This window comes from Danio rerio, chromosome 23 (assembly GCF_049306965.1).
Source record: "Danio rerio strain Tuebingen ecotype United States chromosome 23, GRCz12tu, whole genome shotgun sequence".
Classification (NCBI taxonomy): domain Eukaryota; kingdom Metazoa; phylum Chordata; class Actinopteri; order Cypriniformes; family Danionidae; genus Danio; species Danio rerio.
This window is the reverse complement of record NC_133198.1, coordinates 8,877,386-8,877,613: the sequence shown is the minus strand read 5'-3', so window position 1 is coordinate 8,877,613 and position 228 is coordinate 8,877,386.

Here is a 228-nt window from a genome sequence, read left to right as displayed (position 1 = left end):
TTGTCTTATTTGTATAATGTTATTAATAGTAGTATTATTTATTATATGCATTTTTATATTTGTTTTATTAAAAACAAGCTTAAATTTGTCCACCTGTCAGATTTTGGGCCATATAGGACATAGGCCTTGTCTTAGGATACAACTCAGTTTTTTGACCACGCTTTGTTGTTATTGTACATTTATTCGTTTGCTGGAAATTAGAACTGAATTTAAAAATAGTTTTGAAAC